Here is a 25,739-nt window from a genome sequence, read left to right as displayed (position 1 = left end):
GGAAAGTGAAAGAAGCAGGAGTGCTGACACACTTGCTTATAAGAAAGAAGGGCCATATGTAGGTAAAATGTGTTTTGCAATTCTCAAATTGCGATTTTTAGGGAATCGCAATTAGAGAATCGCAAAACGAAATGTAGGTAGGATTAGCAAAATATTTTGCGAATCCCACCTATTCCTTATTTGCGAATCGCAAATTGAGATTCGCAAATAAGGAATACCTTCCCATTCTTTCCTATGGGCTAGAAGGGCCATAGGAATGAATGGGAAGACATTCTCAATTTGCGATTCTCAATTAGAGAATCGCAAATTGAAAATGCAATTTCAAGGTTGCAAGGGTGTCAATAGGACACCCTTTTGCACCCCTGAAATAAACATGTGTGCCCATGTGGCACACATACATGCGCTAAGGGCATGTCTGTCGTCTAGATTAGTGATGGACTGAACAACTGACGGAGCTCACGTTATTTCGAGTTGGATGGAAAGTGAAAGAAGCAGGAGTGCTGACACACTTGCTTATAAGAAAGAAGGGCCATATGCAAAAAAGTGCATTTTGTCAAAGAAATCGCAAATTACCACCAACCTGAAGTTGGTGATAATTTGCGATTCCTTAAGCCAAAATCGCACAACTTGGGTGCTTCCTACATTGCATTTAAGGAATCGCAATTTGGGATTCCTTAAATGCATTTGCAAATTAAGGAATCACAAATTTTGCAATTCCTTATATTGTGTGTGGGTTTTTGTGTGCTACATAGCACACTGCCCAAATTGCGATTGCAAACACAGAAATTCTGCGAATTTCTGCATATGTGATCGCAATTGGGCTACCTACATATGGCCCGAAGTTCCATAAAAGTGGATGAACACAGTTGTCAGGGTTCCTGCCACTGTACACCTCCCTTGACTATCACAATATACCGGCATTACTCATTTTTTTTGTTTGAACATTTTTATTGTATTTTTATCATATCACAGTGGTACACAAATGAATAATAAATGATTAATTATGCCTCAGTACAAAAGACAGGTCAGTAGCTACTTCAGACATTCATTTACATTAAGGAGTATGATCATAAGGACCAATATAAAAGCAATTGAGTCGAAGTAGCATGTCAACATCATCAGTAACTGGCATACTAACAGAAGGTAGTGATCTATATGGGTGGTGGTAAAGCAAGTGTCACTTTCCAGCATCACCTCAGATATTTGTTCAGGTCGGAGCATAGGTTATGCCTTGATAGTAGTCCAAATTAGGTTGGGCACATCAACAATACAATATACATTCAGTTTATTACTAAACAACCAAATAGAAAGAACAATCTGGAAGGTGCGGAAACTAGAGACTGGGTGGTGTGTAGCAGCGAGTGCGTGTGTTTGCGTGATACTCACGGGCCAGGCGGGCAGAGACAGGTATGTACCCTGTAATATCAGCAGTGAGGATCGAAATATAAGATCTGTCAAGTGCACAGCGGGGGGGGGGGGGAAACAGGGAAGATAGGGGGGAGGGGGAGCGGGGCCCGACAGGAAGGGGGAGGGGGATAAAATCCCAATCGGAGTTACACAAGGGGAGGCAGCAGCGCTTAATCAATGCCACTTTGCAGGCACACTTGATGGAAGATCGTCAAGGTGCTATCCCAGTCTAGAGCTATGGGATACTTGCGGAGCCCCGCTGTTTCTTCGCTATGTAGCGCTGCACTTTCCGCTCTTTCCCAGTTGTCAAAAGATGTATGCCAGTGTAGTGCCTGGGGGGGAGTATTATTTTTCCAGCGCTTGGTAATGAGGCGTTTCGCTGTTATCAGCGCCAGGTCCCAGAACCTCTCCCGGACTTTTGCCTGTTTCGTCCTTCTGAACAGACCCAGCAAACATGCTTCCCATGTATGTGGCAAGCTGCCTCCCGTCGCTTTTGTCAAGGTGTCTGTCACCGCCCGCCAGTAGGTGTGCAGGGAGGGGCATGTCCAGAGTCCATGTAGGAGTGGTGCATCTACAAGTCCGCATCTGGGGCAAGCTGACGTAGTTAGTCCAAAGTATCTATTAATCTTGTCAGGTGACAGATAGGCGTGATGCACAATATAATATTGTATAATCTTAAAACGGGCATTGCGTGATATATGTAGTGTCCCGGACAGTATCTGCGTCCATTCCCTGTCAGTCCAGTCCCGGCCCCTATCAGCTGTCCACCTGTCTCGCAGCCGCTGTGACAAGAACTGTGTGTGGGTGTGCAGCGCCTGGGCGAGCCAATGTATCACGTGAGAGCCGTTCCCCATCACATGTAGATACTGAATCAACAGGAGCATGGGGGGCTCCTCTGCCCGCGTTCCCCAGGCTCGTGTCAATACATGCAGGAGGGTCGCGTGTGTCAAGAATTGTCCAGCCGGTAGGCCCGTGCCGTCCGCCAAAGTGGCAAAAGGAAGCAAGGCCCCATCTTCAAACAAGTCGCCCAGGCTCTCCAAATCAACTGCCGTCCAGCTGCTCAACGCAGGCCCCATGAGTGCCCTTCCTTCCCAAGGTGTACCCAGTAGTGGTAGGTTGGGTGCGTATGGCTTGGTAGCGCTCGTGAGTTTCAGAGCCCTCACATAGCATTTTCTCGCCACCGCGAGGTGCAGTTGGTCAGGGCAGCGGGACTTAGATAAGGGGTGAAATAATGCGTGTATTTGCGGGGCCGTCATGACCTCATCAGCTGAGGCAGTATCCCCCAAATTCTTCCCACTCAGCCAATATGTGACCCATTGCAACTGCGCTGCTAGGTAATAAAGCTCGTGATTAGGGACCGACAACCCTCCGCTCTCCGTCGCAGCATACAGGGTTTTCAATGCAACTCTGGGGCGCCCTTTGTTCCAGATCAGGCGTCTGACTAGAACTTCCAGTTCTCGGAAAATACGAGTAGGGACATACACAGGTAGGTTTGCATAAAAGTACAGCAACCGAGGTAGGGCAACCATCTTTGCCAGTGTAATGCGACTGGGGACGTTCAACGGGAGAGAGGTCCAAAAGGACACTTGGGCTGTAAGTGATGAAATTGTTCTGGTGATATTACCATCTAACAGATCAGCGGGATCGCGATAAACTTGAATTCCCAGGTATCTAAACATGGTCGGATACCAAAGAAGTCGCTCCCCTATCACCGTAATGTCGCACTCCGGGGTATCCGCGGCGAAAGAGTACACCCCTTATTTCGCCCAATTGACATGAAGTCCCGACACATCTCCAAAGGTGTTAAATATGGCAGTGAGCGCGCACGGAAAATGGGTCAGGTCTCTGACATAGCTCAGTAGATCGTCAGGGTACAGTGACACCAAGTGCACCCCGTCAGCCAGGGGGATACACCATTCCGCGCCAGAAGCACGTAACTGCGTAGCCAAGGGTTCCAGCATTAGCGCAAAAATCAGAGGGGAGAGGGGGCATCCTTGTCTGGTGCCTCTTCGCACTCGGACCGGATCAGAGAAGAGTCTGCCTGTGCGCACCCGCGCCACTGGGTAAGAATAAAGGAGTTCTACCATACGGATGTAGTCAGCACCCAGTTCAAATTTCTCCAGGACCTGCATGAGGTAGGGCCATTCCACTGAATCGAACGCCTTCTCAAGATCCAGTATAACACATCCCGATCGCGGCCATCGGGACACAGCCAGGCTCTGTATACGAAATAGCCGCCTGATGTTATAAGATGTGTTACGGGTGGGTACAAATCCGTTCTGGTCCGCGTGTACCAGTGTGGGGACCAGAGGCGCCAGTCTTTGAGCCAGTGCAGATGCCAGGATCTTATAATCCGTGTTAAGGAGGGCCAGTGGCCTATAAGATCCCATATTGAGCCCATCTCTACCAGGCTTCAGAAGCGAGATCACGTTTGCCTCGTTAAGAGTTGGTGGGAGCGTGGCATCGGCTATCGCCGCCGTATACATTCGCAGAAGCTCGGGGATGAGGATCGTCGAAAAGGCCTTGTAAAACTCCGCAGGCAAGCCGTCAGGGCCTGGGGTCTTACCGTTAGAGAGGGAGAATATAACGGTCCGAAGTTCCTCCGTCGTGAGCGGCGCGCCCAGTTTGTCGCGTTGTGCATTAGTGGCCGTCAGCAGTGGCAGGTCCGACAAGTACCCGGAGATATCATCCCCAGTGGCTCGCAATCGGGAGCAGTACAGATCTATGTAGTGACTTGTAAAAGCCTCATGTATGGCCCTCTGTGTGTACACCACGGTACCCTGTGCAGTACGGATTGACATAACTGGCAACGTTTGAGTGTCACGTCTAATCAGCCAAGTCAAGAGCTTGCCTGGCTTGTCTCCAGCATGATGCGTGCGTGCCGAGTGTGCGGCATAATTCAGGTTCTTCAACCTTTCTAGAAGTTGCGCATGTTGCCCGCGAGCGACTATGAGACTCGTGTCGTCGCCCTGCGTTGCCTCCTGCTCGCCATCCAACAGGGTAGACTCCACCCTCGTCAGATCCCTATCCACCTGACGCCTCAGTCCCGCCTGTGTGCCCAGACAGCAACCACGTGTGACTACTTTAAACGCGTCCCACTCAACCTGTGGGGTGGACGCAGTATCAGTATTGTCCTCGAAATATTGGAGAATGTGAGACGATATACCGGCATTACTCATATCATTCCTTCCAACATTTATGAATGAACAACCGTCTTGTACCCTGACTTTTTATCATATTACATGTTGTTGGTAATAGCTAGTTGCAGCTGTGTTCCCCGGTTTGATTGAAAAGACTTATTGGGCCAAAGGTGGGCAGAGCACAGACCACAAAACGCTCTATATGTGTGAAAAAGGCTGCTTTATTGAAGACAGGTGCACTCCACAAACATGTTCCTTGGCCTTTGCCGCACAAAACTAAACCTCGCTATACATTTGTTCAGCTACCTTGCCTCCTGCCCCCACCCCTAAGGTTTCCCATTTTCCCTTTCCTTGCAACTATTTATAAACCCCCACTCAGTCCTTAACTGTTGAACTTTAACCCTATGACCTCTTACCTACCTCCCAAAACATCTACCTAACTAAGCATTTCCTATGCTAACTTCCCCTTATTGCCTGCTCCCGGAGTAACTTGTTCCCAACCACAAAAATGTAATCTGTCAACTTAGATGCCAGAGGTTCGACCACAAGGGCAAATAATAAAGGGGATAACGGGCATCCTTGCCGGGTACCTCTAGAAATAGGGAAATGTGATGAAAAATGACTGTTTATCAGCACCTTGGCTATGGGACTTTGATACAGCAATCGTAACCAGGATATAAAGAGTGGGGGAAAACCCATGCGTTGTAGAACGCTGAAGAGGTAATCCCACTCCATAGAATCAAATGCCTTGGTGGCATCTAAGAACACCACAGCTTGTGGCAAATCAGGGGCTACACTCTTTAGAATGGAGAATAGGGTGCGGAGATTATGAGTGGTGGTACGACCTGGAACAAAACCCCGCCTGGTCAGTGAGAACGAGTTTGTCCATTAGGATGGCCAGGCGGTTAGCAATGACTTTAGCCAAAATTTTAGTGTCACAATTTATAAGCGATAGTAGCCTATAGGGATCACATGAGTCAGCTGCCTTGCCAGGCTTCAAAAGGGAAGTAATAAACACCTCCCTCATAGACAAGGGGAGCATGCCTACTTCTAAAGATTCTTCATAGAGCTCCTTCAAAATAGGGGCCATTACGTCTATATAGGTCTTATAAAACTCGACAGGGAGGCCATCCAACCCTGGCGCTCTGCCAGATTTCAGCTGCATTATTGCCACAGGGGTCTCGTCGATCTCGAAAGGGGCACTTAAGAACTCCCGCTGTGAGTCACCCAGCCACCCAAGTGCTACATCTCCCAGGAAACTTTTGAGCTCAAAGTCGTCTCTCCGTTGTGAGGTGCATAACCTGGAATAATGTGTGGTGAAAGCCGCCAGTATGTCAGCAGTTTCTCAGTACTTTACCTCCCCCGGTCCTTCAATCTTCAGTATGTAGGTAGAGAATCTCGGCTGCCTTATCACCTCAGCCAGTGCCTTGCCAGGGCGTTCTCCTTCTCCATACCTGGGGGCCACCCAGTACTTGCACCTAAATTTAGTTTCACGCTCCGCAGTATCTGTATATTCTAATAGCTACTCTCGGAAGTCATGTTGTGACTGTTCTTCCCTCCCTGCAGCAAATCGGGTCTCCAAGAGTCTGAGCCTTTTCTAGCTTGTGCAATGTGTTCTGTATATCTTGGAGTACCCCAAAGCTTTTGGAAATGCAAAACCCTCTAATCGTTTCCTTGAAGGCCTCCTATATAGTCTCCACACAGTCTACGGATCCCCTTTTTCTCTGAAAAAAAGTCTTTGACTTCCTCCCCAATCTCGCTATGAAAGGCAGTATATAATAATGCAGTAGGTTGCAGCCTCCAGACGGATCTGGGCATTCCATAGCACGGCGGTATGAGCACGAGTTGCACAGGTGAGTGGTCAGAGAAGGTCCTTGCGAGATGTGAGACATTCTGTATAGACCGAACAAGACCCCGAGATAGTAGACAATAGTCTATCTGAGCCCATGTAGCAGCCTGTGTGGTAAAATGTGTAACTTCCCTTGAATTAGGATGAAGATGGCTCCAGGCACCTATTAAACTTTCCTCTCGCAGTATCCCCTGTAGGACTGTCTGGGATCTACTGTAGTGATAGGTCACTGTGTTGGATCTATCTACGGCCGGATTAAGGGCCACATTAAAGTCTCCCCCCCAAATGATGTGGGTAGACCCTATTCCCACAATCTTTCCCCATAGATTAGTGAAAAAATCAGGGGTATCAACGTTAAGGCCGTAGCAACTGACTACAGTGACAGACTCTCTCCCTGGTCTTCCCCATGCAATTGTGTACCTCCCGTCGGGGTCCACGATCGTGCCCAAGTATGTGAAAGTTGTCAGGTTTTTGATGATAATTGCAGTGCCTCTCTCATAAGAGGAGTATGATGAGAAGAGTCTAAAGTCTGCCCATTTGCTAGCGAAATTGGTAGAGTATTGTGGATTAATGTGAGTTTCCTGGAGCATAGCAATATTTATCTGGTGACGATCTAAGTATGCTAGTAGCTGCCGGCATTTTCGGGGATCACCTAGTCCTCGCACATTCCAAGATAGCAGTCGTAGCTGTCGGATAATTAGTGAATCAGCCGTACTACCCATTGGAGGACAAGAGATGATAACTTTGCATATCGACGCATATTGCAGTGAGAACTCGTAAATCAGCTGTGGTGTATGCGCAGTGAAAATCCTGTGAACCACCCACCCCCTCCCACTGAAGCATCCCAATCATGCCATTACTATCCCACCCTCCCCCCACCCTATTCCCAACAAACCACATGTCTAACATCAGACAATGCAATAGTATTCGAATTGCTTAAACTGGCAGAAAGAAAAAGGGGGGTCTCTCATAGAGGGGAACTCCTGGGTGACACACGAAAACCTCTCTCCCTCCAGGGTCGTCGCGATAGATCCACAATACCCCGTTGGGCATGAGGGTGCCTGCTGACAGAGATTTCACATAACCCAATATGTGACACAACTAGCCGCAATATATCAATATCCCACATCGAGGGGAGCATATGACATTAGCGACCGGTGTCGCATAGCACTTGAGTGTCACCAACATGTATCTATAAGTGAATGGCTGCTTCTAATTTAAGTGGTCACTCCGTCTTCGGTGTGGACGATCTTGGCGATGAAGTCGGGGTGTCCTTAGCAGTGCTCTAGCATTTGAGTTTTTTCAAAAATTCTTCAACTTTTGTACAATATTTGCTTCCCTTGATGGGTGACTCGAAGCTTAGCGGGGTACAGTAAGGCATAGTCTATTTGGGCTTGTCTGAGTTTCTGCTTCACTGGGAGAAATTTGCTCCTCTCCTCCTGCACGGTTGCCGTGATGTCAGGGTACATGGTGAATGGTACTCCCTCAAAGTGCAGCTGCTTTTTTTCCCTTGCCATCCTGAGGGCAACATCGGGATCCCTGTAATTCAGGAGGCGGGCGATGATAGGCCGAGGGTGGGGAGGTCTTATAACCTTGATCCTTACAGAGGACTGGAGTTGCCAAAGTTTAGAGATGAAAGATTTGCTGAGAGCAGAAGCCTTGAACTTTTCCATTTGAAATCTTTAGCTAAAGCTATTACCCATTTAGCACTAAGATACACACGTTTTTAGGTAATTTTAATCTGAACTTGGGCAAATTAACCGATATCAAGGCTATTGAGTTAAAAGAATTGATGGATTTCCTTGGCCTAATTCAATTTGTAGTGAAGCCAACTGTAGTATCTTACCTGTAGGTGAATGCTTCTCTGGCATTCTTCATCAGAGTACTATGTTGCCTGGTGATGACTTCTCTGTGTGTTGTACTCTTAGAATGTTTAGGGTTGAAATGTTAAATACAGTTGGAGATGCTTGGAACTGGTGGAGCCTCTGCTTCATGCTCCACAACCGTGTACCAACCAATAAACTTCACGAATTACCTTGGTTCCAGCATCGTTACTACAAAAATGTTGGTGACGATCTGGCTACACAGAAGAACCATCTGCATGCTGCGATTTCTTCTACTGGAATTTCACCTTGGTGGAAAATTATTGACAAAATACTGCAGATTGTTACAAATGATGTTCCATTGTTTATAAGGAATTGTGGATTTTTGAAAACACATTTTTAGGAACAATATTTGAAATACAACTGTATCATTGTTCTTTTGTACATTCAAATCATTTGTGATTTATGGATGAATATGGGTCATGAGTGGTATGACTGAGAGTATGGCACAGTTTTAAAGTTCTGCTTATTTGTATGTATATAACTATTTTTGTATTGTGGACAAGATTAAAAATATATTTTGTTATTTTCCCATAATTCGGTAGGTCTGGAAATCTGTGTCTTTTGTATTATCATGATTGTATGGTATAAAATATAGTTGCCTGAGGATTTACAATATTATTCATCCTTCAGGTTGTGCCAAAGTCTCAGGAAAATTTGCTAAAATAAGATGAATAGCAGGTGTACAAGTACAAGTCCTTGTTTTTGGTAAGTCTCAATTCTAATTTTACTAGCCACGTGCCCTTTAGTTTCCAGCTGAAATATTGCCCATGTATCGAATTGCAGTCTTCATAGTAAAAAAAGAACAAATAAGGGGAAAAGCCAAGCCCAGGGAGGTTCACTAAGTAGGCAAATAAATTGGAATCCAACTCAAACACCCACACCCAATACCATAGGGAATAGATTGGATGAATCCACACAAAAATCTCACCTATTACATGAGGATCAGGTTATGCTCTGCTTCTTTCTCCTCCTAACATTGACTTTCAATGTCAAACCAAATATTCTTTATTCTTGCTTTTACTGACATGCATTGCTGAAATTGATTGACTCTTACAATGAACATTTTCCCCCAAATAATCTTATAAATGATCTTCCTTTTGCAGCCCCTGTAAGCTTCTACTTTGCCCACTGTACCTTCCAGTGACCCACTAATTCCCCATCACATCTAATTGCAATTTTCCATGCACTGACTCATTAGCAACATCCTACAACATTTCAGAGGTGTCTTCTTTCGCAAAGAGGATCAAAGAAACAACCTGGAATTTATCACTTTCGTTCCAGGTTAATGCCCTAAAAGAAAAACCCAATTGAAATGCCTCAAAATCAAAACCGATATATTGAACCGGGATACTATTGACATCTAGTATCATTGTACATCCTACCATTATAAGTAAGTTGGTGTTGTGGTGACCGTATTCTATGATGTTCTTCATTTTGAGTAGCATGACTAATCATGGTTTGATGCCCATTCTTAAGGGTTTACATTTGTCATTTATGAGATCTGGTGGCTGTGGTTTATGCAGGCTTGGAAGGTGAGAACAATTGTCTTCTTAATGTTCTTTGGAGGTGACCGATGAAACCTCTTTATGAAAGGTCAGGAGTTCTGGATCAATTATCTAATCCATCCCTGAGGAAATACTGGAAACAGTAGAGAATGCTGCATAAGAAACCTCAGGTTACATACGGGTTAGACACAGCATCTTACAATTAAGAAAGCCATATCAAAGTGAACCTTATACCTGCAGTGTGAGTAGTAAAGAAGAGATGTCTAATATGAAAATTCACGTTTGACTCCCCAGGCCAATACCATATTGTGATATAGGCACTCTAAGTCGATGGCCCTTTGGCTGGTAAACTGCTTGTTTTTCCACACTTTTAACACAATAAACTTACCCAGTTTAGATGCAATATTCAGCTGTTATTTTGTTGAGTTGTTATGGTACGTGTTGTGTTGGATTTGTCAAAAGCCTGAACGGCATGGACATTCTACCCCAGGGGATTTTATTTGCAGAAACTTGTTTCTCAACTTGTTATAGATCAGTTCACGTTACTCGCATCTCAGTTGGCATTCTGCTACTATTGAGCACATTATTTTGCCATGGTAACCCATTTATGTTGGGGTATTATATGAGCTGTAAATTGTATGGAAAATGCTGATTATCCAGCTGCGTTTCTGCACCCTGCAGCTGGACCAGCATGTACCAAGGCTTTACTAACAAACTGTACTGAACTGGCCCTTCTGTATAACAGCAGGAGATGACCCGCGTGATTACAGGAAATTGGGTAGCACGAGAAGTTATTAACACGGCATTATGTGTCACTCCTGTACCCTTAACAGGTCCCACTCGGACTTCTCTCATTGTAAATGTAATGCATTTACAAGAGCAGATTGCTGAAAGGTACAAGAGATGGTGCTGTGATTTCTATAGTTATTATATTTACTGTTATCATTGTGTTGATGAATAGTTGAAAATCAATTATACAGTAACAACAATAACTATCCTTAATAAATAACAGTAATAATACAAAAGTCTACAAATACTTTTTGAGTTAGCAAAGTGAAGTTTGCTATTGTTTTTAAAAAGACGATTGGAAAAGACACACATTTTTTACTTTGGTTAGAATCTGTGCCTCATCCACGTGGTCATCAACAGTGGACTTGACCAGTGTGAATGGTTTAAAAAAAAGTTCCTACACAATGTGAATTTTGATAGTTTGCTCGCAAAACAAACTCACTATTTGTCATGCAAGTAATCTAAGTAACTTGAGTTTTTGAGATAAGAACGTGTGTGTGGTTGTTTTTGTGTGTGTATGTGTGTAACACAATTCGTATACACAAAGCAATACACTAAAATATAAAGTGGCTTCTAATTTGGTTCACAGTTGTACAGAAAAGACCTAACTCGGCACACATATTATCTACTTAAATTAAAATACTGAGGTATACACCACATTTACTTTAATTCCATTTTCACTTCTAAACTAATAAATTATGTGGAAGTTGCTTTCCTAAGACCTCACCCTAGTCTCCTATCCCTTCTCTCTGCCTGGTTTAATCTATTGGACCAGTGGTCGAAGTGGGGAAAAAAAAGTAGGGGAACTGTGGGTGGAGAATCAGGGGCCGGGAATAACCGAAGATTGGAACAGTGGGCGGAGTCAGGGGTGTGGCTAGAAATAGCAAAACATACCAATTTTTAGTACTTTTAGCATTTCACTGACCAGTTACAGCTTATAGGTTATTTAATTCAAACAATGAATAAACATGTTTATTTGAGGTTTTATTAAGGAAAAAGCAAACACTCATAGGGAATACAGGTTTATGTAAAGCGTGCGAAATATAAGCCGGAACAATATGTTACCTTAATTGTTTCACTTTCATAGTTCAGAAATCCATGAATATTTTTTTGTCTCAAACATTAAGGACATGAATACAGGGCTCTTCCTGTACACATGTGTTAAGCAGGGCTCAGAAGAGAAAGGGACCCTTAAGGAGAATCTAGACTCACGGAAATCCACAAAGGCTCCTTCATATTCATGTCACCCAGCTAGCTGCTCAATCATAATATAGCAAAAAGAATAACTGGTGGAAAGAATGCAGAACAATGTCATACATTCACCCCAGTACAGAGATCTGGGCCTAAATCCACAGTTTTTTTGCTCATCATGTCATTCCAGTTTGGACCCAGCCATATGCAAATCAGTCTTGATCCTGCGCCCAATGGGAACAGTCCAGCCCAAACTGCTAGGCCAGGTCCTCCCTGGACTGGAAACAAGCATCCTAGGACCGGTTTCAGGCTTTCAGCCCTCATCCGCCTGGATAGCTTGATTCCAGCGGCATGGAGAGCACGGTATGCCCCGTTCACTGCTCCTGCCCTGTCATTTCTGCCCCGTTCATTGCTTCTGCCCCGTTCACTGCTTCTGCCCCGTTCACTGTTTCTGCCCTGTTCACTGCTCCTGCCCCATTCACTGCTCCTGCCCCATTCACTGCTCCTACCCAGTTACCGCTTCTGCTCATGCCTAATCACCGCTGCTGCCCCATCACTACTCCTTCCCCGTCACTTCTCCTGTCCCGTCACTTCTCCTGTCCCGTCACTCCTCCTGCCCCGTCACTTCTCCTGTCCCGTCACTTCTCCTGTCCTGACACTTCTCCTGCCCTGTCACTTCTCATGTCCAGTCACTTCTCCTGTCCCGTCACTTCTCCTGTTCCGTCACTTCTCCTGCCCCGTCACTTCTCCTGTCCCGTCACTTTTCTTGCCCCGTCACTTCTCCTGTCCCGTCACTTCTCTTATCCCATCACTTCTCCTGGCCTGTCACTTCTCCTGCCCCGTCACTTCTGCCCCGTTCACTGCTCCTGCCCCGTTCACTGCTCCTGCTCATGCCTAATCACCGCTCCTGCCCCATCACTTCATCTGCTTTGTCACTTCTCCTGCCCCGTCACCTCTCCTGCCTCGTCACCTTTCCTGCCCATTACTTCTCCTGCCCGGTCACCTCTCCTGCTCCATTACCACTCCTTTCCTGTCCCCTCTTCTGTCCCGTCACCTCTCCTCACCGTCGCCTCTCCTGTCCCGTCACTGCTCCTGACCTGTCACCTCTCCTGACCTTTCACCGCTCCTGCCCTGTCACTTCTCCTGCCCCGTCACTTCTCCTGCCCCGTCACTTCTCCTGCCCCATCACTTCTCCTGCCCCGTAACTTCTCCTGCCAATTACTTCTTCTGCCCGGTCACCTCTCCTGCCCCACTACCTCTCCTTACCTGTCGCCTCCTCTGTCCCGTCACTGCTCCTGACCCGTCACCTCTCCTGACCCGTCGCCTCTCCTGTCCTGTCTTTTCTCCTGCCCCATCACCTCTCCTGCCCCGTCACTTCTCCTGCCCCGTCACTTCTCTTGCCCCGTCACATCTCCTACCCCGTCACTTCTCTTGCCCATTACTTCTCCTGCCCGGTCACCACTCCTGCCCCATCACCTCTCCTTTCCCGTCGCCTCTTCTGTCTTGTCACTTCTCTTGCCTGTTACTTCTCTTGCCCGGTCACCTCTCCTGCCCCGTCACCTCTCCTTTCCTGTCGCCTCTTCTATCCCGTTACTTCTCCTGCCCGGTCATCTCTCCTTCCCAACTACCTCTCCTTTCCTGTCACCTCTCCTGTCCCGTCTCTTCTCCTGCCCCATCACCTCTCCTGCCCCGTCACTTCTCCTGCCTGGTCACCACTCCTGCCCCTTCACCTCTCCTTTCCCGTCGCCTCTTCTGTCCTGTCACTGCTCCTGCCCTGTCACTTCTCCTGCCCTGTCACCTCTCCTGTCCCGTCAACTCTCCTGCCCCGTCACCTCTCCTTTCCTGTCGCCTCTCCTTTCCCATCACCTCTTCTGCCCTGTCACTGCTCCTGCCCAGTTCACTCTGTGTACAACATTGACAAATTACACAAAGGGGTAGGTTCCCCACAGTACTCTGGGGAAGCTCCTCTGTAATCAGTAACTGATCTCACTGGCACATGATATGCTAAAGGCAGGGGGGTTGGCGCATTGTCATTTGAAAGGGGATAATCGGCCTCAATCGGAATGACAATGGGCCTGTCCCCAGTCTGTGCGAGGTCAGGAAGGGGCTGCTGCAGCCTCTGGAGTGCAACAGAGAAGTGCGAGCCGCCCCTCAACCACACAAGCTGAAGGAAAATGTTATCCTTTTTAAGTAGGACAATTCTTGTCGTCCCGGGATGCTTTTATGAAAGAAAGAAGTAGGGGAACGGACTGAAATAATTTTTAAAAGTAGGGGCACGCCGTTCCCTTCCGATCCCGCCCACTTCTACCACTGTATTGGACACTCACCTACCCCTTACGGAAATCCCCTATTGATAAAGGTGGATTATTTTAATATATGTTCTTCTTGGTGTGAAACGTCTAATATTTTTATTAAATTTGAACAAAGCATCTGTCAAGACGCCCCGGAATAGCGGAGTCTGCACCTATGGTGTGACGCTGCAGCCACCAGACAATATTGGTAGTGGTGATTGGTCCTAAAGTGCGCGGTGACCAGAAAGCAGTTTTAAATGCTTCCGGGTTGCCTCCGATCCAGTCTGCGCCGGGCTCTCCCATAAAAGGGGCTGCGGAGCGGTGAGGAGCTCTCTTTTCGCTCACCGCTCCTGCAAATGAGATGGGTACCAGAACACCATTTCTTTTTGTTGTGTGTCTTGTGTGTTTGCTTTTTAGGTCTCGCCTAGACGAAAGCAAAAGCGAAAGCTTTTGCTGTCTAGGGAGACAACTTATGTTGCCGCTTTCTTGGGAATGAAGGGGAATGTGGACAGCAGACTGTTTCGATTTTCTTCTGGTGGAGATTAGACCTCGTGAGCGCGCCTTGACTGTATCTAATGCGTGTGTTTTTTTTTGTTTTTTTTTTAAAGTGTGCCGGGCGCTTGCTTCAGTCAGTTTCACTTTGAAGTGCAGCAGTGCCTTTTGACCTCGTGAGCGCGCTTTCACTGCATCTAATGTGTGTGTTTTTTTTAACGTGGTCCGGGGGTTGTTCAGTAACTTTCTTTTTTTTTCGCTTTAAGGGGCTGGCGTCAATGCGTCTGAGATTTGGGGATTGATGTACGGTGTGAAGTGGCGGGCGCGCAAACAAGGCATCCACACACTGCATATACACACACGCACCCCCCCTTAAACATACACACGCGCACACAGACAGACGCACGCAGAAACACACTCAAACAGACACACACACACGCGTACACCCCACCCCCACTCACCCCTCCTCTCACTCAACTTACCTGTTCTGGCGGTGCACGGCGGCGGCTCCTTCTCCCGGGTGGCGGTAGCGCTTTGCGGGGCTCTCTCACCACATGAGAGCCCCGCCTTCCCCATGCGCCCGGCCGCTCTTCACCCGGTCCCCCATCTCGGGACCGGGACTCAATGCGGAGCCTTCGTGGCTCCTCGGGCAGCTCTCTCCGTCTCTCGGCGCGATGGGGCGGGACTTCCGGTTGGGGCCGCGCTGGCATTGGCCGGCTTCCCAACCGCATCCGGCACAGCCATGATTCGTATTGTTTTTTTTTTTTTCTTCCCATTTGTGGCTCGTTGTACATCCGAAGACTCCGTATTCCTGCACTTATAATGGCAAAGCGAAAGCGCAAGTACTACAATGCAAACTTTGCTACTTGGACTGGCGAAGGTACTCGTAGCATACAGGTCGCAATTTGAGAGCGGTGGATGGACCCATGTGTTGCAGAAGAGAGCCCCAGGTCTGATTGACGCTTTGGGAATATGACTGACGAGGGTGAGAGGTTGACAGGTCAGACGAACTCTACTTGGCAGCAGTGATTACGTTTCAGCGGTGAGGTCTGACTTTACAAGTGTGATGCCATGCAACCTTCTTTTAGTATTGGCTGCTGTTCATTGCTTTTTACGGCACTCCAGACCACTCATTTTAATGATTGGAACAACAATTTTAGTCGAGTGATTTTCTTCAGCTATTCTCGTGAGAAATGCACTCTTGCTTTGCTTTTCAATAAATGATCTGCCGAGAAGGCATGAGAAAACAATTTGAACATAGCAGATAATATCTGTAAGGTAGAAATGCACGTTGCTTAATCAGTAAAAGGTTCGCCTGGGTCCAGATTTAAAAGCACCGATTGCAATCGTGTAAACATGTATATTTTCCACATTGCTATGTTTGAACTATTGCCTTAAATGTTCCCCTAATTCCAAAGCACTCAGTGGCGGAGAACAAAAGATGTTGTTTAAAAGGGCATTTGTTGCCGAAATATGGAAACGTCGTAGGACAGTTATTTAAACATTGCTAGTGCACAACTGCTGGGTCATTCGCAGCACTTGAATGTTAACAAGAAATCACTTGCTTCCGGCGACAAAAGGGAATAGCTGTAGGCACGACTGCTTGAATTACCTACAGATGATGGCATTAGTTTGAGTCCTACTCCTCACTTTTATTCATTACGCATGGCGCTCCTTGCCTCATCAGACCACTCACATGCCAATACTGTAAACATTTCCCTCCCACCTCCACACCAGCAAGCTCTCACTCATCCTATATGTCAGTTGTACATACTGGGAGAGCGGAGACAGTCACTGTCCTCTCTCTACATCCCTTTCTCTGTACACCTCTCTTCTAACCCCTCTCTCTCTACACCCCTCTCCCTCTCTACACCCCTCTCTCTCTCTACACCCCCTCTCTCTCTACACCCTCCCTCTCCACCCCTCTCTCTACACCCCTCTCTCTACACCCCTCTCTAAACCCCTCTCTCTCTACACCCCTCTCTCTCTACACCCCTCTCTCTCTACACCCCTCACTCTCTACACCTCTCTACACCCCTCTACATCCCTCTCTCTACACCCCCCTCTTTCTCTACACCCCTCTCTCTCTCTCTCTCTCTCTCTACACCCCTCTCTACACCCCTCTCCCTACACCCCTCTCCCTACACCCCTCTCCCTACACCCCTCTCTCTCTACACCCCTCTCTCTCTATACCCCTTTCTCTCTACACCCCTTTCTCTCTACACCCCTCTCTCTCTACACCCCTCTCTCTCTACACCCCTTCTCTCTCGCTCTCTCTCTCTACACAACCCTATCTCTCTACACCCCTCTCTCTCTCTCTACACCCCTCTCTCTCTCTACACACCCCTATCTCTCTACACCCCTCTCTCTACACCCCTCTCTCTACACCCCTCTCTAAACCCCTCTCTCTCTACACCCCTCTCTCTCTACACCCCTCTCTCTCTACACCCCTCTCTCTCTACACCCCTCTCTCTCTACACCCCTCTCTCTCTACACCTCTCTACACCCCTCTACATCCCTCTCTCTACACCCCCCTCTTTCTCTACACCCCTCTCTCTCTCTCTCTCTCTCTACACCCCTCTCTACACCCCTCTCCCTACACCCCTCTCCCTACACCCCTCTCCCTACACCCCTCTCTCTCTACACCCCTCTCTCTCTATACCCCTTTCTCTCTACACCCCTTTCTCTCTACACCCCTCTCTCTCTACACCCCTCTCTCTCTACACCCCTTCTCTCTCGCTCTCTCTCTCTACACAACCCTATCTCTCTACACCCCTCTCTCTCTCTCTACACCCCTCTCTCTCTCTCTCTACACACCCCTATCTCTCTACACCCCTCTCTCTACACCCCTCTCTCTACACCCCTCTCTAAACCCCTCTCTCTCTACACCCCTCTCTCTCTACACCCCTCTCTCTCTACACCCCTCTCTCTCTACACCCTCCCTCTCCACCCCTCTCTCTCTACACCCCTCTCTCTCTACACCCCTCTCTCTCTACACCTCTCTCTTCACCCCTCTACATCCCTCTCTCTACACCCCCCTCTTTCTCTACACCCCTCTCTCTCTCTCTCTCTCTCTACACCCCTCTCTACACCCCTCTCTACACCCCTCTCCCTACACCCCTCTCCCTACACCCCTCTCCCTACACCCCTATCTCTCTACACCCCTCTCTCTCTACACCCCTCTCTCTACACCCCTCTCTCTACACCCCTCTCTCTCTCTACACCCCTCTCTCTCCACACCTCTCTCTACACCTCTCTCTCTCTCTACACCCCTCTCTCTCTCTACATCCCTCTCTCTCAGCACCCCTCTCTCTCTCTACACCCCTCCCTCTACACCCCTCTCTCTACAACCCTCTCTCTACACCGCTCTCTCTACACCGCTCTCTCTACACCCCTCTCTCTACACCCTCTCTCTACACCCTCTCTCTACACCCTCTCTCTACACCCTCTCTCTACACCTCTCTCTACACCCCCCTCTCTCTCTACACCCTCTCTCTACAACCCCTCTCTACACCCACTCTCTACACCCCCTCTCTACACCCCTCTCTCTCTCTACACCCCTCTCTCTCTCTACACCCCTCTCTCTCTCTACACCCCTCTCTCTCTCTACACCCCTCTCTCTCTCTACACCACTCTCTCTACACCACTCTCTATCGCCCTCACTCTATCTATCCATCGCCCTCACTCTATCTATTATTTTCACTCTATCTATCTATCATTCTCACTCTATCTATCGCCCTCACTCTATCGCCCTCCCTCTATCTATCTATCTTCGGCCTCCCTCTATCTATCTATCGCCCTCCCTCTATCTATCTATCTATCTATCTATCTATCTATCTATCTATCTATCTATCTATCTATCTATCTATCTATCTATCTATCTATCTATCTATCTATCTATCTATCTATCTATCTATCTATCTATCTATCTATCTCCCTCACTCTATCTATCGCCCTCACTCTATCTATCGCCCTCACTCTATCTATCGCCCTCACTCTATCTATCGCCCTCACTCTTATCTAATCGCCCTCACTCTATCGCCCTCACTCTATCACCCTCACTCTATCTATTCATCTAACTATCGCCCTCACTCTGTCTATCTACCTATCGCCCTCACTCTATCTATCTGTCTATCTCTCTATCGCCCTCACTCTATCCATCGCCTTCACTCTATCCATCACCCTCTATCTATCTATCGCCCTCCCTCTATCTATCGCATCACCACAGCATCACTCAGCACCACCACAACATCATTATGCGCTACCACAGCATCACTGAACGCCACAGAGTCACTCGTCGCCACCACAACATCACTCAGCACCACCACAGCATCAATCTGTGCAACCATTCAACAACAACTGGTTCAAATATGTTCTCTCAATGTTTTAAGCTTCATTACAAATGTCACAAAAAGATGTTAATATTTCACTTCTTTTCTTGGATTTTCGTCACAATAAAATACAGTGAACATAATCTTCACAAAAGTTTAAGCTATTGCCATTATAACTTACAATAACTTTTATTTAAGTATTAATTATTAAAGAAAAATAAAAGCCATTGTTATTTGTAATATCAATACATCTAAGTCACGTAAATACAACACATATTGCATTACAAATGCTATAGGTGTCACATTTGAGAAAGTTAAAACTATTGGCATTGTAAATGACAAAGCGATTCATTTAGCTATTTTCAAAACCAACACATAAATACAAAATTTGTCATTTACAATACCAATAGCTCAAACTTTCCTAATGCGAGACCTATTGCATTGCAAATGCTTGTTGTCTACTTGCAGACACTCAGTGTTGCCACGCCTGCTGCGCACTACATCTCAGCATCAGATCAGCTAAACTGTTTTCAGGCCATTACTGTTTGAAGCCGCACTGGCTTGAGTTGTTACTGGCCTGACTCGTGGTACATTTTATGTGGTGGCGGCTCTGGCACATGCACAGTGCTGTTTGTTTGTTCACACAGTGGTTTTTGCAGAGTTTATTCACAGTGAGTCCTTTTCTGTTTTAGCTCTGTGTGTTTTTAGGCATGTGTGCTTCGGCATTGTTTTAAAGTGGCATTGTTTTAAAGTTGGTCTCTTTCTGTTCTGGGGTCAGGGTTTGTTCTGCACATCCTAGCAAGTAGCTGGGTGGCGGGCATCGTGTGGTGTTCTTCCAGTTTCATACAGGGCATTAGGTGTGTGCAGGGATACCAGGTAGGGCACAGAAGGGTGCGAAGCGCACGTGCATGGAGGAGCTTTTAGAAGCTATGATGCACAGAGGGATGTCATTGTTCAGTCCCTGACTGAGTTGAAGGACCGCTCTCCTGCAATGATAGGGTGCACCAAATTTGACATTGGAATGGTCCAGGCGGGTGGGAGTGGGCCCTAAGGCAGCATTATCCCATACTCTGAAGAGAGCTAGGGGGCAGTTCTGCAGGAATGGGGGAAAGATGCCCCGAGACATGGCCTGGGGAGGAGGTAGTAGGTCCTGTTAGATTTGAAATTCCCCTCCCCGCAATGCACTTGTTTTGAGCTATATTAAGTTAGCAATATGTGGCTAAATAGATGCCATTTGTATTCACGTTATGCAACCCGCGGAGTTATCCCTGCAGCATGTAAGCTATCGTTAGCCAGTGTGACTCCATTTTGTATTTCGTCACCCTTATTAGACTGCTTGGGCTGTGCTCGTACCAGGCTTCATTATTCAGTATTGCTTGCCTCAGCAGAACACTGTAGTTCGTTATTATTTTCTCTTCTGTCCAAGGCTGCAGCCGGACCTACTAATGAATAGGTTATTTTGCCCTTGCATACCAATATCAGTGTATCATTCTGCTCCCATGTTAGGAGACGCTGATACTCGGCACTGTGGCCTTGAGCTATAGATAAGTACGTACCCATCTGGCAGGTTGTAGCTCATCTTTCTGTGCCTCCTTTGTTCATGTCCGGCCCAAACAGGTAACTTTCCATAGGGGGCTTGGTTGAAGGCTCCCGGGAAGGTTTATTATGTGTTACCAAAAGCTGGAGGGTCCGGCCCTCGGCAAACATCTTAGGGTGCAGGTCTGATTGGACTCCTCTACAGAGTATAACTAATAAAAGTATGTTTGCATTCTCTACTGTCTGACCGACTCTTCATTCTTGGGAAGGCATAGGAGGTGGTTGTAAGTAACCCACGTGGCCATAGGGGGCCCCATCCTAGAGTTGGTGCCCAAACAGGGACCCCGCAAGGTGATCCTCTCACCCGTAATCGGGTTGCAGGGTGTCCGGTCGTTCAGGCGGATCGGGGATCCCCACAAAAGACGAGCTTGGTTCTCGCAGCTGACCCGCCCTTCTGATCGGACGGCTCCTCAGCTAGTGGTCACCGGCTGGGGTCCTGAGACGGCAAAACCTTGGAGTTGACCGTTTGGTCCGAAGAGTCGCAGTGGAGAATAATTTGACTTGACCTGTGTGCACCAGGTGAGGGATTTGGTTCTTGGGAAAATGGCTCCATTCTTGGACGGCACAAGCTTATGGGCTGTGTCTTGATTAAGTCTCTGGACTGTCTTGTCTGCAGTTTTCGAACTGCCTTGGTTGAACGACACAAGTCGACGGGCTATGTCTTGGTACGGTCTCCGAACTGTCTTGTCTTGAACTTGGTGGGTCTGCGGACCCTTGAGAGACACAGAGTGTTTGTGTTTGTGAGCAGTCTACCCGACCAACTGGCAATTTGGCCCGCGCTTGAAAAGGTCTGGGACTGTTCGCGAGGCCAACTGGTAATTGGTGTACACTTGAAAAGGTATGGGGCTAGAGCCTGTCTTCTAGAACTTGGTAAGTCTCTGGACTGTCTTCTTGCAATTGATGCAGTCTCCGGGCTAACTTGTGGCTTGATTGTTGTGTTTGGGTGCTATGAGGTCTCTGGACCAACGCCGATGGTGGTGCTGGGGAAATGTTTGTTTAAGTGAGTAGCGATTGTGCTGTTTGGACCGTGTGGTTTTGATTTTTGAATAATCTTTGTTATCTTACCTTTTATTTGTTTGTTAGGGACAGTGCATGTTTTATATTATTGTAACAAGATTCCTTCTTTAAGTAAGTTAGGATGTTTTGGATGTCGATGTTGTTCTACAGATGCTCAATTGGAAGAGAGCCAGCCTGCACCTCTGGAGGGTACCCCAAATTTTGATGTATACGTCAAGTATGGTATTGGCCCTATTATGTTTAGCACATTGTGGGATAACTATATGATTGACAATTTCTCGTTCGACGAACAGAAATTGAATTTCCTGCAGGACAAATTGTTATCTAAAAGGTGCAGGCAGTCCATGTTTGATTCTTTGAGTGTGGCAATCAATCAATCAATCAATACATTTGTAAAGCGCACTACATACCCGTGAGGGTCTCAAGGCACTGGGGGGGCACTGCTACTAATTGAAGAACCAGGTCTTGAGGAGTCTTCTGAAGGCCAGTAGGTCTTGGGTCTGGTGTAGGTTGGTGGGGAGGGTGTTCCAGGTCTTGGCGGCGAGGTGGGAGAAAGATCTGCCAACGGCGGTCGTTCTTCGGATGCGGGGGACTGTGGCGAGGGCGAGGCTGGTAGAGCGGAGCTGGTGGGTGGGGGTGTAGAAGCGGAGTAGTCCGTTGAAGAATGCTGGCCCGGTGTTGTGGAGAGCTTTGTGTGCGTGGATGAGGAGCTTGAAGGTTATCCTCTTGTTGATGGGGAGCCAGTGCAGGCCTTTCAGGTGGGGTGAGATGTGGCTGAGGCGGGGGATGTCGAGGATCCGGCATGCCGAGGTGTTCTGGATGCGTTGATGTCATCTCAGGAGCTTGGTCGGCGTTCCTGTGTAGAGGGCGTTTCCGTAGTCCAGCCTGCTGGTAACAAGGGCCTGGGCGAATGTTCTTCTTGTTTCGGTGGGGATCCACTTGAAGATCCTGCGGAGCATTCGAAGGGTGTTGAAGCAGGATGAGGAGACGGCATTGACCTGCTTAGTCATGGAGAGGGTGGAGTCGAGGATGATCCCTAGGTTGCATGCGTGGTCGGTGGGTGTCGGGGCTGTTCCTAGTGTTGTCTGCCTCCATCTTGTCCGAGTTCAGCTTTAGTCGGCTGCTCCTCATCCATTCAGCGACAGCCTTCATTCCTTCTTGGAGGTTGGCCTTGGCGGTGTGAGGGTCTTTGGTGAGGGAGTGGATCAGCTGGGTGTCGCCGGTGTAGGAGATGATGTTGAGGTCGTGCTGTCGGGTGACGCGGGCGAGGGTGCCATGTAGATATTGAACAACGTCGGGCTGAGGCAGGAGCCCTGGGGTACGCCGCAGATGATTTCGGTGGCATTGGATCGGAAGGGAGGGTGGCGGATGCTCTGAGTTCTACCAGAGAGGAAGGATGTGGTCCAGTCCAGGGCCTTCTCTTTGATCCCGGCGTCGTGTAGGTGTGTTTGTAGTGTGCGGTGGCAGAAAGTTTTGAAGGCGTCTGACAGGTCCAGGAGGATGAGGGCCGCTGTTTCTTCCTTGTCAATCATGGTTCTGATGTCATCAGTGGCGGAAATTAGGGCGGTTTCGGTGCTGTGGTTGCTGCGGAACCCGGTGTGGGACGGGTCAAGGATGCTGTTTTCCTCGAGGTAGCAGGTCAGTTGTTTGTTGACGATTTTCTCGGTGACCTTCGCCAGGAACGGTAGCAGAGAGATGGGTTGGAAGTTCTTGAGGTCCGCCTTGGGTTTCTTGAGTAAGGCGTTGATCTCGGCATGCTTCCAGCTCTCCTGGAAGGTTACTGTCTCGAAGGAGATGTTGATTACTTTCCAGAGATGGGGTGCGATGGCAGTGTAGGCTTTGTTGAAGATGTGATGAGGGCATGGGTCTAATGGAGATCCGGAGTGGATGGTGTTCATGATCTCGCTGGTGTCCTCGTCATTGATGCTGGTCCAGGAGAGCAGGTGGTTGATGCAGGTGGTGGTCGTGGGGGGTGGTTGTCATGGCGGTCGGGGCACTGAAGCTGTCGGCCATCTTGCAGTGGAAGAAGGTGGCCAGCGAGTCGCACAGATCTTGCGAGGGGGGCATGTCGTTGGTGTTAGAGCTGGGGTTGGAGAGTTCCTTCACGATGTTGAAGAGCTCTTTGCTGTTGTGTGCATTGTTATCTAGGCTGTCTTTGAATGAGGCCCTCTTGGTGGCTCTGACGAGTTTATGGTGTCTGCGGGCGGGGTTCTTGTGGGCTGTGTAGCTGCCCGGTGTTCGTTCGCGGAGCCAGTTCTTCTCCAGTTTTCGGCACGTTCGTTTGGAGGCCTGTAGGTCTTCGTGAACTAGGTAGCTTTCTTGCTGGTGTGGCTGTTGGAGGGTGTATTGAGTGGGGCGAGGGTGTTGGCGCAGTTGTCGATCCATTGTCTGAAGTTGTGGGCGGCGGTGTCGTGGTCGGTGGAGTTGGCGGGTGGGCTCTGGGCGAAGGTGGTGGTTAGCTCTCTTCGGTGATTTTGCTCCAGCATCTTTGAGGCATCTGTTCGTGCGGTGGTGCGCGGTGGGCTTCCTGAAGGTGGAGTGGATGCAGTGGTGGTTGATCCAGTGGGGTATGGTGGTTTGGTTGAAGGAGACGTGGAGGCTTGCGGTGAAGATGGGGTCGAGCGTGTGGCCGGCGGGGTGGGTGTTGTCAAGAGCTGTCTGAGTCCGAGGTTGTCGAGGTTGTCGATCAGGGTGGAGGAGTTGGTGTCGTTGTTGTTCTCGAGGTGGAAGTTCAGGTCCCCGAGGAGGATGTAGTCCGTGGAGGCGAGGGCGTGTGTGCCGATGAAGTCAGCAATGGAGTCGCTGAACTGTGGTCGAGGTCCGGGGGGGCTGTAGATGAGGGTTCCTCTGAGGGTGGTGTTGGGATCGGTGTGGATCTGGAGGTGCATGTGTTTGGCGGTGCTGAGGGGGTTCGTCGTGACTCTGAGGGTGTTCCTGTGCACGATGGCGATTCCTCCTCCTACGCCATTGGTACGGTCCCTGCGGGTGATCTTGTAGCCTTCCGGGATGGCTATGGCGATGTCGGGAGCTGAGGTGGGGTTCAGCCAGGTCTCCGTCAGGGGAGGTAAAGTCGAGAAGGTCCCAGAGTTCGATGGTGTGTTTGCGGGCGGAGTGGGTGTTGAGGAGGATGCATCTGAGGTAGATGGGTTCTTTGGTTGGTGGTTTTGTGGGCTGGGTGCTGGTGAAGCTGCAGTTCCAGCAGGTGAAAGGTCCTTGGCTGCGCTTCGGGGTGGACCAGTAGCAGGTGTGTTCTCGTCCGGGTTGAGTGCGTGGAGGGTGCTGGCATCGTAGCGGAGTCCGGCGTTATGCTGTTCACGGGGGCCAGGGGTTCTGGCACTGGGCGCGGTCTAGGCACGGACGGGCGCAGACGGGCTTGCCTTAGGCACACCTTCGGCGCGGGAGCGGCGAGCCCGCTGCGCGTGTCCGCTGCATGGCCGCCACAAGAAGGGGAGGGAGGGAACAACGAATGGGCGAGCAGGGGGCGGGGCCACAGGGGACAGAGCGACGGGAAAGCGGGAGGAAGGGATGGCGAAGGGGAGAGAAGGCAAAAGGGCAGTAAGTAAGAGGAAGGAGGAAGGAGGCAAGCTACAATGCAATAAAGCAGTCACAAAGCGGAGAGAGGGCAAAAAGGCAGTAAGTAACAGGAAGGGGGAAAGAGGCAAGATACAATGCAATAAAGTGGTCACAGAGGCAAATACAATACAATAGAAACGGTCCCATAAGCAAATACAGTACAGTAAAAACGGTCACAGAGCACAATACAAAATACCACAAAGCAAACCTACGGCCTACCACTGGCCACCAGGGAAGAGGAGCAGGTGGTAGCCTGCGGCTGGAGGTGGGCCTTGAACTCCCTCAGCAGCAGCGCCCTAGACATGGGCACAGTCAGGTGGAGCTGCGCGGCGTGGGGAGCGACCTGCCTGCAGACAGGGTCAAGGGTGGCAGGAGCAAGCAAAACAGCGGTGAATGAGAGCAGAGAAAGAGGCTTGAAAGAGACAGACGCAAACTATTAAGTGGAAAGCAGTAGCCTATGAAAGAGAAAATATAGAGAAAGGCATAGAGTGCGCAGATACAAAGTTTTGACTACAGACTGACAAATGTTATGTTGCTAGAGAAGAGGCTGATGAGCTTGTTGAAGAGCTATTGGATTCTCGCCCCCCACCACCCTATGCCCCTAAACGAATATACCCTACGGTCCCGACATCCCAGTCTTTGACCTCTGATACCATTCTCTCTGGAGTTGCC

At 48.6% G+C, this 25,739-nt stretch overlaps 2 long non-coding RNA genes across 2 annotated transcripts in view; both read right to left on the bottom strand.

Annotated features, from left to right (window-relative positions):
- The window catches only part of LOC144781241 (uncharacterized), a 697,348-nt gene that overhangs the window by 418,825 nt on the left and 252,784 nt on the right, over positions 1 to 25,739 (bottom strand). The gene's annotated exons all lie outside the window — the stretch shown is intronic.
- The window catches only part of LOC144781240 (uncharacterized), a 163,951-nt gene that overhangs the window by 55,417 nt on the left and 82,795 nt on the right, over positions 1 to 25,739 (bottom strand). The window lies entirely within an intron of this gene.

This window comes from Lissotriton helveticus, chromosome 9 (assembly GCF_964261635.1).
Source record: "Lissotriton helveticus chromosome 9, aLisHel1.1, whole genome shotgun sequence".
Lineage (NCBI taxonomy): Eukaryota > Metazoa > Chordata > Amphibia > Caudata > Salamandridae > Lissotriton > Lissotriton helveticus.
This window is presented reverse-complemented; position numbering and strand designations above follow the sequence as displayed.